We start from the raw sequence: 11,759 nt of genomic DNA, 5'->3' as shown, positions 1-11,759 counted from the left end.
ATTCAATATCATTATGTACAAACTCTGTACAAACCATAACCTTGAAATCCTATCACCGAACGGGCAGCAGTAAACCACCATAAAGAACAAAAAGCAGCCGGCGTCAGGGCACAGAGTGGATACATTTAATCCATCAAGTAAAACAGTAAATTTAAATCTTATCCCATTAAGAGCGATTTTCAGTTGCATCAATTTCAAAGGTCAGCGACAATTTTTCTTTTTGTATTTTTTTTGAAGGTTAAGGACAATTAGCCAGCTGGGGTATCTGACCTTTTTCTTCTTTTTTGGTTTTATTACGTTTTCTAAGTCTTTCACAAAAAACATGTGAGCAGCGTTTTTTTCATGCTTCATTCCTGTGATAAAGTTGGTCCATATAAGGAGATCCATTGTTAGAAATTAGAAATTGCAGCAACTTGTCCAGCTTCTTTCATCTTTCCCTACTAATTTCACAAGTGAGTTATCTTTCACATATTGCTTCACCATGTCAATTGCTTCACTAGCCTCAACAACTACAAAAAGGTAAAAATTGACAATTTTCTTTTCCTTTTCTGCATCTTTATGTTATCTTGAAGAATTTAATCTGCCGCAAATTAAGAGATTATAGGCAAATATTCGAGTTAATGAAATACATTTTCCTTCGTTCATTGCGATGTGACCAAGGAAAAAGATGTCGAAAATGCTGTAAACGCAGCCATTTCCCAGTATGGAAAGCTTGACATTATGTTGAACAATGCCGGGATAATTGAGGTCCCAAAACCCAACATACTTGACAATGATAAGTCCGATTTTGAGCGAGTCCTTAATGTTAACTTAGTAGGTGCATTCTTGGGCACTAAACATGCTGCTCGTGTGATGAAACCAGCTAGCCGGGGCAGTATCATTACAACTGCTAGCATTTGTTCCAAGGTTGGTGGAATTGCCTCCCATGCCTACACCAGCTCAAAGCATGGTGTAGTAGGGCTTATGAGAAATGCTGGGGTGGAGCTAGAACAATTCGACATTCGTGTTAACTGCATTTCGCCTTATGTGGTTGCAACTCCTCTGGCAAAGAATTTTTTAAACCTAGATGATGAAGGAGTTCATGGGATTTATGCCAATCTTAAGGGGGCGATCCTTGAACCAGAAGATGTGGCTGGGGCAGCTCTTTTCTTGGGAAGCGACGAGTCCAAGTATGTGAGTGGGCTTAATTTGATCATAGACGGAGGCGTCACCATCACAAATTCTGGCTTTTCTATGTTCAGGAAATCTGAATGACTTCTTTCAATCCTTGTAAGGAAAGCTAGAATTCAAGGATTCAATGTGTAATATCGAATAATCTGGTTTAAAAGCTATTGCAATAATATAATACATTAGGAGGAAGTTGTGAGAGATAATCTTCTTCATAAGTCTAATTAAAAATATCGTTTATTATAATTTTAACTATTTTTAGTCAATTTTTGGCATGACTTGATAACAATGCCCTTTAAACAATTTTAGACAAATTAAAATGGTTTTAGTTTTCTTTATCTCACCATTTAGACAAAAATTTCAAAATTAAATCTCGATTTCTCTCTCTTTCCAAATACTGTCTACTTCATCATCCAACTATTTCTGGCTATCTCAAGGAGTAGAGATGACACAAAGGTATATGTTTTAGGTTCTTGAGTTTATTAGTTTATATTCATAAAACCTCAAAGTTAAGAGGTTGAAATTGATTAGACATATCTGTAAATTAGAACACTGTATGACTTTAGCAACTTAAACCTAGTTGCTAGCGAGCAAATCAATTAGTTATTAATTATTACGTTACTAGTTTTTAGACTTTGTGTCATTGATTTTTAAGTATTGTAAGACTGATTTTTAAGCTTGGGTTACTGAATCATTGTGTCTTTGGCTTTTAGGCATTGCGTGACTAGTTTTTAGGCATTGTGTGATTGATTTTAGGCAAAGCCTAAGTCACACAATGTCTAAAAACTAGTCACGCAATACCTTACTAACTAGTCACGCAATGCCTATAAACTAGTCACGTAATAATTAAAAACTAGTCACGTGATGCTTAAAACGTAGTCACACAATGCCTATAAACTAGTCACACAATAACTAAAAACTAGTCATGCGATGCTTAAAACTTAGTCACGCAATACCCAAAAACCAGTTATGTAATGCTTAAAAACCACCAAAACTATTGAATTCTATTTAACAAAATTAACAACTTCAAACAACACACTATATTTCATTTAACAATATAATCAACAAATATGCCTACTTAGCGAAGAACGCTTAAAATGCTCAAAGGTTTTTCTTCATGCATCAAAAACCACTCCAAAATGCTTAAAACTATCAAAGGTTTTTCTTCGTATATCAAAAACCACTCCAAAATGCTCAAAATGCTTAAAGGTTTTTCTTTCTGGTAAGGAATACTCTAAAGATGAATGGTCTAGTGAGAAAGCTCAAAGGATATGAGTCGGTTTGAGGCACGAACCTAAACATATGGGTCAATTTCATTTAGGGTAATTTTGTTCAAAATTAATTTCTTTTGGCTAAAAATACTTAATATTATGGAAAGGGTTATTTCCAAAAACACCTTATTTATGTAAGGTATTTTTGAAAAGAACCCATACATTGGGTGCTATCTTTATTTCTTTTGCCATTATAGTAATATAATATATAATAAAAGATTATATAGTTCGGTTAGAAAATGAGCAAATGGAAAAATAAAATGAGGACTGAGAGCTCTCCTAAAAAAAACCCTAATCTTGGGATTATTGACGATCGATCTTGCAAAAAAATTAGGACTTGTAATTCGAATCTTGATAAAGTTTAGTATGAGAATGAGTTGATTGTTCTAGACAAGTTGTCTTTTAAGGAAGCATTGATAAGTTCGAATGGTGATTATATATGGGTTTTGATAGTGAGAAATATTTTTGGTATCATTCTAGTGATGGATTGTGAATCGAATGATACTAAGACAAAGGACTACCAATATGGTTTGCTTGATGGCTACTTATCACTCACGATCTCAGATCATAAGCAAAGTGAGTTGGCAAATTGATGGTAGAATTCAGTCAGAGTGGGGCTTCTTGGTTGCTCAATCTCTTGCAAGTTACTATCTGAAATATTGTAGTCTTGTGGAAACCAAAAAAGAAGTATAGTATCATTGATCTTGATAATCATAGATTCTTAATATGATTTATGGAAAGAGCATATTATTTGTCTTCTTTGTTGGATAGCCCGTTGGTGGTACTAGGTCGTTATCTCATTGTTAATCCTTGGACTCTGAATTCTTCTAGGGAAATGCAAGATCTGTTTGTAGTAGCCGCTTAAATTCATTTTCCTAGTTTGACTTTACATCTATACAATAAGTAAGCCCTGAGATAGATTACTTCTATGCTTAAATGCCTGTTGAAGATAGATTATAATACAGGCTTTGACAAGAGAGGGAAATTTGCAAGAGTTGTAGTGGAATTCAACCTTTCCAAACCTCTTTTACCTAAGTTTTTTATGAATGGTAATGCTCAAAAGATACAATATGAGGGCCTTCCCAAGGTTTGTTTTAATTGTGGCATTTACGGTCATATAAAAGAGGTATGTAATAATCTTAAAGAGGTTTCTGTTGTCGATTTTGCACACGTAAGAATACATATCGAACAAGTAATATAGTGATGAAGTAGAGTATTGTTCCCATAGAGATTTGTTCTTAAAGTTTCACTAATTACTAAAATTATAAAACAAACTAATCTTATTTAAGTAATCTAAAAATTAAAAAAAAACTAATTAAAAACAATTAAAAATCAACACTAAGTATACTAACAAACTAAATAAGTTGAGAAAAGCAGTATATTAAAGACCTAGGGTTATGGGTTCATTCAACATTTCATCTAATACCAGCTTTTCTTGTTATTTATCTTTCCTAAGTGGTTGTACAAACCTAAAATCCAAAGCTATGGACAAGTCTCCGTTGAGTTGCTTGTACAATTAGCTAACTTAATTAGTTCACTATATGTCTATAGGAATCAATTAAATTAAGTTGATTAAGCAAGTGTCCTAATGTGTCAATGTATGGCAATTTGTGTATGTCTACCTTAACCGCGAATCAGATCATCAAAGTGACATGAACATACACTATTCAAACCTTAGTCCAATCTAAAATCTCTCTGTCAAACTCTGCTTTGTAAAATAATTATAATGTCATTCACATGCTCGATAGAATGTTTGTATATTTAGGAAGTTTGAGAAATCGTTAAAAGACGATATTGCCCCTAATGGTACCATTTAGTCGATTAAGCCTCGAACTAGTTCAAATAGGAATTTTAAGGTGAAATTAAGAGTTTCACAGTTCAGGGATGACACAAAATGGTAATTCGGAGTTCGAGGATCAATTCGGAGTTAAATCAGAATTTTCACTATCTAAGGGTAAAATCGTAATTTTTCCACCCACGGACAAATTTTGAGATTTTGAGAGAATTTAAATCACATTTGACAAATTGGAGAATGGTATGAGTATAAGGGATGAAAAATATGTCTATGGGCAATTTTTCAGTTTTTGGGGTAAAAACGTAATTTTCACTTTACGGGGGTAAAAGTGTAATTTTTAAAAATTTGCTCCACCAAAACTTTGGAAAAGTCTAGAAATTTCATGGAAGACATGGATGAGTGAAGAGGATTGAGTGGTAGAAAAAGAAAGTCAAAAAGATGGCTAGAAAAAAATAAAATAATAATATTTTATTAAGCCTATTAAAAGGCTTGAAAATTTCAGAATTCTTCATTGGGAGGGTCAGCCAAAACCAGCAGGAGAGAGAGAGAAATAAGAACAAACCCTAGAGTGAGAAAATTTAAAGAAAAAGTGTGATTTTTCAAGGAATCAAGTGTTTAAAGGTATGATTTTTCAAGCTTAGCTTAAGATTTATCATTTCCATGCATTTCTCCTTATTTTCCATGGTTAAATTATGTGTTTTGATGATGGATTCAAATCTGATCATATGGGTTTAGAGAGAGAAAGTTGTTAGATTAATTTGATTTTGAACTATGTTAGTGTTTAGTGTTAGTTTAGCATGTTTATGAGTAAAACAACAAGAAAAATATTCATTTTCTCCATGAATTTCTCTAGGCCGAATCTAGCCAATGGTGTGTGAGGATGAGGTTGATTTTATTTTAAGAGAATTAGATGGAAAAATGATGAATTATGAGATTGGAAATTAAATGGGAATTTTTGGTGCAAAAAAATTGAAATTTTTACCCACTAGGGGTAAAAGCGTAATTTGTGTCCGAACTGATAAATTGGACCACATTTACAGTCATTGAGGTATTGTGGATATAATTGGATAATTGAAATTGAAATGGATGGAATTGGAGTTGAATTGGAGATTTTAGAAATTTACACCGTGTATAGGCGAGTTAGGTCAGACACTGTGATTAAGCGATTATCCAAACATTTCACACCCTATCTAGTGCATATGCATGGATAAGAGCCTGAAATAATATATATTGATTTGACACAAATTATTGAATTTTTTTTGTCATGTATTGTGGATAGGTGGTGAGTTATCTGATACGGGTAAAAGACTACACTCGAGGATCGAGAATAGGAGTATATTTACTCTTATTACAGTGAGTAAACTTACTATCGTCTTAATTATCTAGAGTAGATTTATTTAATTGTGTGATTTTATGAAAAAATGGTTTAATTGGAAAATTATTGTGTTTTATGGGAAAATGGAATTTTATAAAATTTTTAAAATTTTAATAATGATTTCGAAAATAGAGTAATTGGAGACCTATACTATGATTGTGTTGTTTATCCATGATTTTACATTAAATGACTTATGATAAATGTGGGTATGACTAGTTATTTTTATGATTTAAAGAATATGTGAACTGCTTTGATTTGCCTTGAATGTGTTAAGTGAGCCATGTCATACTATTGTTATTTTATTGGTTGGTGGATTATAAAGTGGGCACTACAATGACGGGGGTTCCGTGGGCCAGCCTAATTAGAGGGGCATGGTTCTCAATTATTGAGCTTACTTCGATTGGAGAGGCGCGTAAGATAACTCCTGAGGTAGGATTTGAGTACACTTCACGCTGGCCACCACGTGAAACTGGGACTCAGCCAACGCCGAGGAACGGCTGTGTTGTCAGAGGTGAAATGTGTTTGTGTGTGTGACAATAAACAACCTTGGCGGTCTCGATAAGATGCCTTCATGGGGTATCCTCGAGAATGAATTTTTGGCAAGGGCTAAGTTTTTGAAAAGTACATAAGCCATCTTGAGTAATTGGATGAAATCTAATTATTTATATGGGTTGGGATGAATTATTTTAATTGTCTCCTATTACTCGGCTTTAGATTATTTTGATGATGTCTGTCTACTCACTGAGATTTTATAATCTCATCCCTTCTTCCTATACATTTTTCAGGCTCAGAATAGGCAGTAGACTGTCAATTACATCGAGAAGTAAATTTCAGAGTTGCATCCTAGAAAGCAAGGTTATAGACTTAAACCTTCTCAGTTATTTGGGGGCCCACGTGTCATTGTAATTTAAATTGCACACTCCAATTTTTTATATTACAGTATGTATAAATTTATTTTGTTTTTATGTGCAGAAAATTAATTTTTGATGTTTCAAAAATATATATATATTGTTTTACATTAAAATAGATTATTTTAATTAATATTTTTATTTTATTTTATTATTCAAAAAAAAAAGAAGAAAAAGAGAGGAATGGAAAAACTGGTACAAAAGCCTTGCGAGGTCTCAAAAGGCATTCGGGGGAAGAATGTTTGTCGAGGCTTCGCGACGGTTGTCACGGGCTCGATGGGAGTTCCGGGTCGTGACACTCTCTGTCGAGTCACAATTAGATTCACAAATTAGTTAATTGTTGGCCAAGCAATCAAAAGCATTAAGTACATATTTGAATAAGCAAAACTACATCCATTCATGATAAATAAAAAAAGAAACTAATATTTAAATTACATGTTAAAATCCACCACAATCCTAGAAAGATAATTTAGCTCATAATAACAAACAAAAACAACATCCAAAGAAATTTAGCCATGAATCTAAGTCAAATAAAATAAAAGAAACACAAAAGTAGAGAAAAAAACTAAGTGTTGAAGCTTTGCAATCTCAATTCTCTATCAATTTCTCTTGTTTTCTTACTTTGTTCTTGGCTCCAAATCTCCAGAATAGTTGGTTGCTGCCTCCTTATTAAAACCTTTGAAAAAAGTACTTTAAATAGGCTCTAAGTAACCTAATTTCCAAAATCCCATCAAATTCTTATTTTTGAAAAATTGCCCAGCACCTCGACCTTGATTTCTTGGCACAACAGCGTTGGTTTTTTGGTACAATAGCATTGTGGACTTCTCCAGCACTGCAGCGCTGAGCTCTTGGAAAATTTGTACGGTGAGCTTCCTTTCACTAGTGTTGCAGCCTTGTTCTCCCAATGCTGTGGCAGTCTATCAATTTCGAATGTAATTTTCATTCTGATCTGCTCTGAAATGGGAAAAGAGATAAACACAAAGGTTGTAGCCCTATCTCTTTAACTTTCCAATGGTTTAAGAATAATATCAATTGGACTTTTGGATTGAAAGATATGCTCCAAATACTGCATCATGTTTAGTCCATAAATACTACTGCAGTACTCCCACTTGGACAAATATTTTGACCATGATGAAATTCGAACTGAGTGAAGTCGTAAACATAAAAGTTGTATCCCTTCCTCTTAAAAGTCTATTGGTTCAAGAATCGCTTCATTTGGTGTTTTATAGACAGAGATACGGTCAAAATACCACAACATATATAAATGAAGCCATCACCATAGTCGCACGGATTTTCATCAAATGAGCTTTTTTCATCAAATTTCTTACAAAAACAATAAGAGAAATTACTAATACTACTCTTAAATTAATTTAAAACAAAATAATATAAAATTTAACTAAAATAACTTAAATTAACTATTCAACAAGTAATCAAACTTAAACTAGAAAATACCTAAAATGCTACAATTTGAACTTAAAATCTTAAAGATCTAACTACTTAAGCCCTCAAAATGTGTCAAAATAACTTTACATAATAGAGTTATCAGTTTCTACCTCAAAGACTGAAGAGAAGTCTATTGGAACTAATGAGAATATTGATGAATATCTATATGGTCCATAGATGTTGGTTTTTGCTTAAGAAACCATAGGGTGGTGACAAGAAAAATACCCCTTTGTGGATCACAAAAGATAGGCTTGATCGGGATCTCGATTTTCCATTTTGGAGGAGGAAGTCGAAAGAGATTCTAATAAAAAGGATAAGGAAGTAGTTAGTGGAATTCCTAATAATAAAAGAATTTCCAATATGTCGAAGAATGACAACCACACCAAGCTCAAGTCTCGTTTTACGATTTTAGGTGATGAAATTAATAATAATGGTGGACCATCTGGATAGCAAGAAAGTTGTGAAAAATTTAATAAAATAGTCAACCAAGCTTCTAAGTCAGCGACCAAAGTTATGTGTAAGGTAGGTGCTTCAAATCATCATGATGGACACGCTATGGCTCAGCGTATTAATATCAATATGGAGATAAAGGCTTTGGAAATTAATAACGTGGTTGGAGGGAGTATGGAGATTGATTTTAAAGTTAAAAATATGACTAACGAGACTGTTGAACGGATGCCCAAAGGGTAGGTGGTGGAATCAGATAGTAATGAATTAGTAGATCATTCTTTGACCCTCCCGCCATAGTCCCAACCTGATTTTCTTTCTAATGAACCTTATGCTTGTACCATACCACTTGATCCTGTAAAGCATTCAACTGTTATGACAGTTGCAAAGAGGACTAAGTTGGTTTCCACGTAAAGCACTTCTTTACGACTTAATGGCAGTGATGTTAAAGCCACAAGAAGTGGAGGGATTGTGTTACATAAAAAGAAGCCAGTACTAAGAAGCTACAAAAGGTCTTGTTGAAGAAAACGACAAGAGCTAAACTTGCTGCCATCTCAACTCTGTTAATACAGGAAAAATTAGCAGAAGGGAAAAATTTGTTGGGTAAGGAGCTAGAACTGAATGCATATCTTACCTTGATGTTGGATGTCAATGGGTACCCGACCCCGGTTATACCGAGTTAGTGTACTCAATAAATGGGTTAGGGATGGGTTCGGGTAGTGAAAATCGGGTTTGGGTATCACTCTTTGGGTACCCGTTACTCAAGCCCAATTAGGTAATATTCGGGTTCCGTGGGTACCCACCCCGAACCCGACTATAATACTTGTATATATATTTTATTATTATTTAAATAATTGAATAAAAATGGTCCACTCATGTTACTGATTTGATTTGAACCCAGGTAAGAAAGGAAAGCAACCAAAATCTTTACCATTTTGACAAAAAATTTCTTTTATTAAATGTTGACAACTATATTAAAAATACCGTTAGTTAAATTATTAATGTGATGACATTAATATATATAAATTACAAAATTATTAGATTATTAATTATGTTTAAATAATATGAATATCATATCATATTACAAAGGAATATAATTACTATTATATACATTTTTAATATAAATATATTACTTTTTATTTTGTATTAACATTACAAAAATTAAAACTTATAATATGTATACTTAAAGAGAGTCTTTGAGTTTAGAATAGTTTTGGAATCTAACTATTTTTTTAATTTCATGTAATTAAAGATAAACTCTTATAGCTAATTAAATTAATTCATTAAACTATAATTATCAATTAACTTGGAATGTTTTTAAATATATATACATTATATATATTGAGTTCATTTATAAGAAATATAATTACTATATTATATATATAATACTTTTAGTATATATATACTTTAAATATAAGTATATTTACTTTTTATTTTATGTTATCATTACAAAAACTATAACTTGTAAAATTGTTAATTATAATATATATATATATATATATATATATACACACTTTATAGTATATAACTTGTATTGTCTTTTAACACATACACTTTATATTATAAATTATGCTCATTTATAAATAATACAATTACTATTATATAAATTAATTACTAAATAATATATATACCTTTGTTTATATAAATTTATAATGGAATAAACTTAATTATCTAAAAAGAAGTTGTGATATTAGAATAGTTTTGAAACTTAGCTATTTTTTTTAATTTCAAGTAATTAAAGACAAATCCATATAATTAATTAAATTAATTAATAAAATTATTATTATTAATTAAATTGTAATGTCTTTTAATATCTATACTTTATATATATTGAGTTCAGCTATAAGGAATATAATTACTATTATATATATACACTAATATATTTTTAATATATATGCTTTAAATATAAATATATTTACTTTTTATTTTGTGTTAACATTATAAAAATTATAACTTATAAAATTATTAATTGTAATATATATACACACTTTATAGCATACAACTTGTAATATCTTTTAACACATACACTTTATATTATATATTTGGATATTATAGTATATACACTAGTTGTTTGGATATTATTTTTAGTTATTTAAATTTATATTGTTGTTGTTTGGATATATGTATTTGGTTATTTAAGTTTATGTTATTTGTTTGGATCTTTGTGTGTAGTTATTTAAGTTTATGTTGTTATTTGGATATTTGTGTATAGTTATTTAAGTTTATGTCATTGTATGGATGTTTGTTTTTCGTTATTTAAGTTTATATTTAAGATCTTTGTTTTTTATTATTTAAATTTAAATTTTATTATTTGTTTTTTTATTAATTTAATTAGTAGTTAATTTTATGAAATAGATAAAGAAATATTATTGTATATGTATACGGGTTTGGGTTCGGGTAATTGGATACCCATGAAGAAGATTTTAATAATTTTTTTATCTAATCGGGTTTTTAAACAGGTTAGGGTAATTATAAGGAAGTAAAAATATTATAGGGTTAGGATTAGGGTAGTAATTTTTAAAATTATTTAGGTAGTTAATAGGGTTCAAGTAATTGATTTTTTATAGGGTTAGGGTTAGGGTTCGGGTACCTTACCCGTTGACAACCCTAATGTTGAGTGGCTTGTCCATGATGGTTATTGATGGCACTAGGGAGGTATCTTAAATCTTTTGTGGTTCATTTACTTTATTTTTATTTATGGATATATGGATATAAGATTACTTGTATGAAATTGTCAAGGTGCAAGTGATTGAGGTTTTCTTAGGGGGATTAATGACTTTTATAGCCATTATAAGTTTTCTGTTTTTGTGTTAGTTTAACCACGATTAAGTGGTGCTGTAGTTGATAATGTGATTTGTTCTTTGAAGTTCGAAAGATCACATAAAGTGAAAGCTTCTGGATTTTCTAGGGGAATATGGATTTTATGCAATAAGTGTATTCACTTGTCTGTTGTTCGTAATAACTCACAATGTGTTCATTTATTAGATAAGTATCAGGCAGGTTCCAACTGGTTTTTTTCTACAGTTTATGGCTATCCCAATCATAATGTATAAAAGGCTCTGTGGGAGGAGTTTTCTTGGTTTGTAGGGATAGTGGATAATACCATGGTTTTTAGCAAGTGATTTTAACTCTTTTCTTCTATCGCATAAGAAAGCGAAGGCTTCATAGAGAGGCAACCTAACACCAAGGCGTTGTGAAGACACATGGACGTTGTAAAAGACACCAATCGTGGAGAGGTTAGAAACCCCACTAAGATGAGCACCAATCTTAACAAGATTAGAAAACCCCATTAAGGTGAAAAATAGCCAAACTCCCACTTTGATTGGCTAAACCAAAAATACTAAAATCTCTTA

The 11,759-nt window shown here is 31.5% G+C and overlaps 1 pseudogene; it reads left to right on the top strand.

Moving 5' to 3' along the window:
• Positions 1–630: 630 nt before the first annotated feature.
• On the top strand, positions 631–1,254 carry LOC18590256 (borneol dehydrogenase, mitochondrial pseudogene; annotated as a pseudogene).
• Positions 1,255–11,759: the final 10,505 nt, after the last annotated feature.

Source organism: Theobroma cacao, chromosome 9 (genome assembly GCF_053813885.1).
Source record: "Theobroma cacao isolate CCN51 chromosome 9, ASM5381388v1, whole genome shotgun sequence".
Lineage (NCBI taxonomy): Eukaryota > Viridiplantae > Streptophyta > Magnoliopsida > Malvales > Malvaceae > Theobroma > Theobroma cacao.
The sequence above is the reverse complement of the archived record's forward strand: the minus strand, read 5'-3'. Positions and strand labels throughout refer to the sequence as shown.